Raw genomic sequence first — 6,505 nt, 5'->3', positions numbered from 1 at the left:
ATTATTTTAACTTATTTTATCTTCTTCTTTTTTTTGTGAATTTTAACTCAAAAAATCAAAAAATAGCCTCTGCCAAAAAGAGGGGCATATAGGTGCCACTAAAGTTCACAGTCATTTTTAGTTTTTTATTTACAACAATGATAGAGACCACTAATTTTGGAACTCTAAAAAGACCACTAATGACATGGCACTCAATAAAAAAAGAAAAAAAATATAACACCAAGGCCAAAATATCAAATCATTCATAGTGGGGCCTACTGCCACATCATTAGTGGTAGCACTAATTAGTGCTCCCACTCATTTTCCTTTTATTTATAAAACATATTAAATATATTTATATTATTTCTAATAAAAACAAAAAATATGTAAGACATACCTATTTTAAAAGCTTGTTTGATCCAATCTTACCAACAACAAAAAAAACTTGTTTGATAATAAGTGATTTGTGACTGAAAATAATTGTCGGCGGTTATAAATGATGGCCAAAGCTAATTATTGATTGATAGAGGTGGCTGTTGGACGAAAAAAGTGACAGTCAAAAGTGATTGTCGATAATTGGAGATGAGAATCTGTTATCAAAAAATGATTGAACAAGGATAATTTTCAATAAGAGGTGATGGTTAAAAGTCATTGCAAACGGGCCGAGATGATAGCATGAGATAATTTCCTCCAAGAGGTGATAACTGAGGGTCATTACCATCTGTCATCACTCATCTATACATCTTTCATTCTTTTAAGTCAAAACGAAAATGATTTATCTCTCTCTGAGGCAAGTTCTCTCTACATTACAACCAAATTACAAATTCTTGGCATATCAAAAAACAAATTTATGTTGTACTCTCAAAATGGAATCACTCTCACTAAATAAAAAGTTCGCTCTTCTCTCGCAATCCAGTTAAAAGAAAAATTGTTACGAATATTATATAATTGATATTTTAGAATATATATTTTTCTGTGCCATTATATTTATACATATAAAAATGTGAGTTTGTACCCTCTCTTATTAAGAAAATTACAACAAAACAGCCATTCTCACTGTATGCATTAGGGGTGCAACTCAGGCAAATTTGGTCGGGTTGGGAGGTTGTCCAAGTCCATCCCAACTTGTGCTGAGATCTGCTCAGGCCCATCCAAGCCCGAATTGTAAGCCAAGATTGCATGCCCAACCCTGATCCGAGTTAAGCCCGAATTGCCCGAGTTGCCCAAATTGTAAATTTTTTTTTTTTCAGTTACATTATTAAATTATTAAAATTTGACTCTATTTACATTTTTTTTATATATAGAAAATCATTAATACTATCAAAACAAATAATTTATATAATGTAAGAGAGATACCGCTATAATAGTCTTTACAATTTATAAGTGGAAAAAAAAAAAAAAAGATGTTATTTGTATATATAATATATATTCAATATGATTTAATAATTTAAATTACTTTAATATCATGTAATGACTAATAATTTATATATATTTTTTATATTTTATATACGTATAATTCGGGTTATTCAAGTTATTTGATATCTTTACCCAAGTCCGTCTAAATTTAATTCCTAAAAACATTTGGACTAAGTTCGGGTTGCTTGGGTTGAGCATGTCCAAGTTACACCCCTAGTATGCATTTTCCTCTTCCTCTTCTTTTTTTTTTTTTCGGTAGTATAAAAAAAATACAATATAAAAAATTTATTAATGCCCCATTTAAATTTTTCATCTTGGATCTCAAGTAGGCTTCAGTCACCTTTAGGTCGTCGGTACTGGCCAAAAATAGTTATCGACTATGAGATGTGATTATCGATGATGGTGGATAGAGAGGCAAGGGGGACGCCTTGTGATGAGTGCTAGATCGTGACGGAAAACGGATGAGAAGACTGAAGAAATAAAAATAAAAATAAAAAGAATATTACAAAATTTAAGCAACTTATAAATTACTATAAGCAAAATTAAATACAAAATGAGTTTTTATTTAAAAATTTTAATTTTTTTATAAATATAAATATAAATAAATAATTATAAACATAAATGCTAGAAAATAGGTCGATAGAGTTTGTTTGGTATTTTCTACTTTGCAATAGTAAACTTATTTAAACTATTTTTATTTTATAAGTTATAAATATAAATAATTTTGTAAAATAAAATAAACATAAAGTACAGGAAAGAGCCACAGTGCCTGTCCTGTTGGTGCCGTGTTTGGCATCTTCTTTATTGCCGTTTCAGAAACGCTTTGCTTTATATCGATTTTTTTTTTTTTTTGGAACGGAACTATTCTTTATATGTTATTTCACCTCTAATGTTGTGTTTGGTTGAGGGATTTGAGGAGGGATTTGGAAAGGAAAATGGAAAAGGTAGGTGAAATATGAATAAAAATGCCTAAATTTCACATAATTTTACACACTTTTTTCCTTTCCCTTTCCAAATCCCTCCTCAAATCCTCTAACCAAACCCGCCATAAAAGTAATGATATGTGATGACAAATGTCACGACACTACTTGAGTAGCCCATTGAATATTCAAATTACCAATCTTTTCTTCTTCTTTTTTTTAGTAATGATATATAGTTTTAATACTAAAATTTTAAATAAAACTCTAGCGGGATAAAAGAAAGAAAGAGAGAATAGAGAGAGATAGAAAGAGGAGTATGGCCTCACTTGACCACTCTCCACATCATTATAGCTGCATCAAATATTATTCATTTTTCTTTCAACCTTAACCTTTTTTCTTTCTTTCTTTCTCTCTTTTGTGGTTGTTTTCAGACTTACCTCGATTAATCCTGGTTGTAATGGTTAATTGATTGGTCACAGTCCTTACACCTTACTAAGAAAATAGAAGGACGAATTACACCAATAGTTTTTATAATTTGAGATTCGTGTCATTTTGATCCATGACTTTTCAATTGTAACATATTTGACTATGAATTTTAAATCTTATTTCAAATAAAGACAATTAAAAATATCATTGCTTAATTTTAAGGGTAAAATTATCAAATTAATAAAATATAAATTAATTTTACAAAAATAAATATCGAAAAAATATTTTAAAATTTTAAAAAATTATTTCTATCAACTAAAGATAAAATTATGTAAAATTAATAAATCTTTTAGACATTTATTTATTTATTTTTTTACCAAATTAATTTTTATTATGTGTTTAAATAATGATCATGTAATGGATGGTTGTTAGGATTTTAATGTGTAATCGATATATTTAATATATGAAATATTTTTAGTTTTGAATTTTTTGATTTAATGGATTGGTTTAATAGTAATATCAAAGTTATCATTATATTTGACTTTTGAAAAAATAGAAACTAATTTAATGAAAATAAAAATAACCACTCATTACATGATCATCATCCAAACACATAATAAAAATTAATTTAGTAAAAGTAAATAATAAAAAAAATATCTAAGAGGTTTATTAATTTTACATAATTTTATCTTTAGTGGGTAGAAATAATTTTTTAAAATTTAAAAATATTTTCTTGACATTTATTTTTGTCAAATTAGTTTATATTTTATCAAATTGACGATTTTACCCTTGAAATTAAACAATGATATTTTTAATTGTCCTTATTTAGAACAACATTCAAAATTCAGAGTAAAATGTCACAATTGAAAAGTTAGAGACTAAAGTGATACAAGTCCCAAACTATAGGGACTATTTGTGTAATTTGCCCAAAATAGAAAATTAGTGATTTGAATCTCTAAACTTAGTTATAAGTATAATTTTTCGTGTATTTGTGTGATTTTCTCTATTACATTTTAAAAGTCTTTAAATTAATTATGTGGGATAAATTATACTTTGCCCCATTTATATTTAATTATTTTTTTACTTTGGTAGTTAATTTTTTTTTTTTCATTTTACTTTACCCTTTCATGTACCCAATTTTTTTTCTCTCAAACACATATAAATGTGTATTAATTGAGTGTTATTTTTTTTTCATATTTTAAGTTTTTTTTTTTAATTTACTCTAAAAGCAAAGTTATGTCCAAAATTAGATTAAAAAAAACATAATAATAATAACACATTGTCAATCATGTGGCATAAAATATTTTATTATACACAACTCACACATCTGACACAAACTCAAATCTTAATATAATAATATATTTTCTATGTCATATGATAGCTAACATGACTTTTTTATCTAATGTTAAATAGAATTTAATTTTAGGAGTAAATTGTAAAAAATTTGAATCATGAAAGGTCACCAAAAAAAAAAAAAAAAAAAACCTTCAAAGCTTGAAGTAAAAAAATGACCAAACATAAAGGGAGTAAAGTATAATTTATTCATTAGATTATAGTTCATTGAACTTCATTTCAATATTGAATTGATAATATAATAAAATAAGTAATATTAATCTTTATTTTCTCAATGTATCTTTTATGTGAGGGACTATAAATTTAGAATTTTTTATTCAAAATCTATCTAAAAATAACAATCAATAGTTAAAATTCATTTTACTTGTAAACTCCATACTTCATCTGTTTGATCTCTATTACACAAAATAATTCTCAACAATTTCTATTCTTTATTGATAGAGAGATTTTCACAAATAAAAACTGTGGGCAATTGGAATGGGATCGAACCTTCTTGGGATCAAGGCGGAATTGGGGATATTGTTGTGCCTTATGGCACAGCATCCTGTTGTGAGGCTCATTGAGAGCTTTTCCTAGGTATATTGTGATAATCTAAACCGTTTAGATTGTAGATTCGTCAAGTAGATCACCCAGATAAAAATCAGGTTAATTGAATTTCTATAACCCTATAACAAGACTATATTTGTTTTTTAAAAAATAAATAGTTAACATATTTTGATAATTTTTTAAAAAACAATGAGGACTTGATCATGAAACCACTGGTATTCGATTAATTTAATTTTTTTTTATAGATACTATATTTAACAAATCTTATAATATGAACGATTCAGATTATAAAAGTATGTCTGAAAAAACTTCCAATAAACCTTACAGCAGAACTACCGTGTCATAAGACACAACAACATCCCCGTATCCGATTGAGTCAATGTGTTGCACACAATTTCACTTTTGAGGGGAAAACCCACAAAAATGGTTTTATTCTTTACTTGGGCTCCCCAATTTTCAATTCATTCACTCAATAAAGGAGAGTAAACATTATCCTATTACTCTTTCCTCTTTTTGGGTGTCGGTCTTGGCTACTTTTAAAAAGATACTTTTTTTTTTTTTTTTAACTATTGTAGAAATTATAGAGTTGTATAACCATTTGTAAGTTTTTCTTTTGTATTTTGTCTTTTTCTTTTTAGTGGACCCTCCACGTTTTGTATTTTCTTCTTCTTTTTTTTTTTTTTTTTTTCTTTTTCTTTAATAAAATTTTTCTTTTGTTAGCTATCAAAAAAATGTGACCTACTACTTTGAACCCCACTTATAGTAGTAGTTACTATTTACACCACAAAATCTCCTTACACTTTTTTTTCCTTTTTACACTCATTTCAAAATTTTAAAATTTTTATTACGTCTCTTTATCTTATTTATAATTTCAAAAATAATATCATTCAAAACCTTCATCTTCTCTTCCTTAATCTTTTAAGCTCTAACTCACACCCACTATCAACACCATCCTATCTTAGCCCCTCCCTGCCCACGCCCTCCTCATACACTAGTATCAAAGATGGCATTTTTGGAAAAAGAATTTTTGTGTTTGAATTTTGTTCAGCCAATCAAGGCCTGGCTGAGCAAATGAACAACTCAAAATTTGTTAAAAAAATTAAAGCAATAGAAGAGAAAATGAGATCGAAAGAGAATAGCAAAGAATTAGAATCAAAAGAGTAAATATTACTTCTCGTTCAATCTTATGCATCTCAAAACATCAAGCAAACATTTTCTTATATAGGCAAAATTTTGATAGATACAACATGTGAATTTGGAGAAGTTCGTAGAGATAAGAGGTTGGTGAAGTAAGTGAAAATGGTAAGGTTGGAGGAGTTGTGGAGGTTAGAGAGATGGGTAAATTAGCACAACCTCATCTACTAAATTCCACCATGTTTCATTACTCTCATCTTCTTATCTTGAATAAAAATAATATCACTTTTAATGGTCCTCCAAATATTTCATAATACTCCTCCTTGGATAACCATATATTAAGAATATGCCTCATTAAAACCTTACCAAGTAAAACCCAGTGGGAAAAAACCAGTATTGAAAGAAAAAGAGTACAATATTCTTGTATGTAAGTTGTTTAGATTGCCTCATTAAAACTTTGTTAAGGAAAACCCAATGGGAAAAAACCTTAGACGAAAGGAAACAAGTACAATCCACAAATCTACTTAAATAGATGACTCTCCTTCAATATTGCATAATAGATTTTTATGTCGACGCATCCCAATATTATGCACCTGATTTTTGAATGTTGTAGTCGGTAGTGCTTTGGTAAATAGATCCGCTAGATTATCACTTAAGCATATCTTTTATAGCGGCCTTTGATCTGTGTGATACATGCAGCATTATCTTCATATAATATGGTTGGATTATCT

This window comes from Camellia sinensis, chromosome 3, assembly GCF_055761805.1.
Source record: "Camellia sinensis isolate YWXY chromosome 3, ASM5576180v1, whole genome shotgun sequence".
Classification (NCBI taxonomy): Eukaryota; Viridiplantae; Streptophyta; class Magnoliopsida; order Ericales; family Theaceae; genus Camellia; species Camellia sinensis.
This window is presented reverse-complemented; position numbering follows the sequence as displayed.